Source organism: Orycteropus afer, unplaced genomic scaffold, assembly GCF_000298275.1.
Source record: "Orycteropus afer afer isolate SDZICR_OR568_19922 unplaced genomic scaffold, OryAfe1.0 scaffold00963, whole genome shotgun sequence".
Taxonomy (NCBI): domain Eukaryota; kingdom Metazoa; phylum Chordata; class Mammalia; order Tubulidentata; family Orycteropodidae; genus Orycteropus; species Orycteropus afer.
In genome coordinates this window covers 380,176-380,978 of record NW_006922550.1, presented here as the reverse complement: position 1 = coordinate 380,978, position 803 = coordinate 380,176, and positions in this window count along the sequence as shown.

Genomic DNA, 803 nt, shown 5'->3' with positions numbered 1-803 from the left:
ATCGTCTGCATATCTCAGGTTGTTAATGATTCTTCCTCCAATCCTGATACCACGTTTTTCTTCATATAGTCCAGCTTCTCGGATTATTTGCTTAGGGCTTAGCTGTGGGCTTTTGGCTGTCTGGAGGGTATAGCCATTTTTACAAACTGTTCGAGCATTTTGGATATTTAAAGTGACAGCCTTTGCTCAGACTCCAGGGACCCAAGACTAGGCTCCACTTGCTGAGGACCACAAGGAAATTCCAAACACAAAGGACTGGAAAGGTGTGATATTTCCCTTGGTACTATTATACCCCACACCATCTTGGTGAATGGAGATGTGGCAATCCCTCACTCCCACCTACCTTCTGGATCAGCAGGAATTCCATCTCAGTCTGTGTGCTCTGACCAAGTCTGGGTGCACTGCCTATATTTTTTTTCCTTTTTTAATTTGTTTTTGCTTGTTTTAAAATTATTATTATTATTACCATCCTTTTTATTATTATTCTTTCTTCTTGCCTTCCCAGGATTTAGTTTTCATGTTTTTCTCTCTACCCTTTTCCTGCTTCCCATTTTTTTTTTCTTGTGGTTCTCCTCATTCCTTATTTTTCTTTTTGCATTTTTTCCCTTTTTTCCTTCATTTTTTTTTTTTTTACTTTGCCTCTTTCTCTTATTTTCTCCTCCCCAGATATTGTGATTTCCCCCCCTTTTCTATGCATACAATTCAAAGAATTTTATTAAATATTTTCTTTCATTTATTGCTTTTCCTCTTCTTTCCTCCTTTTCTCTTTTTGGTGATTGTTCCTGTGTGTTTATGCAGTGTGT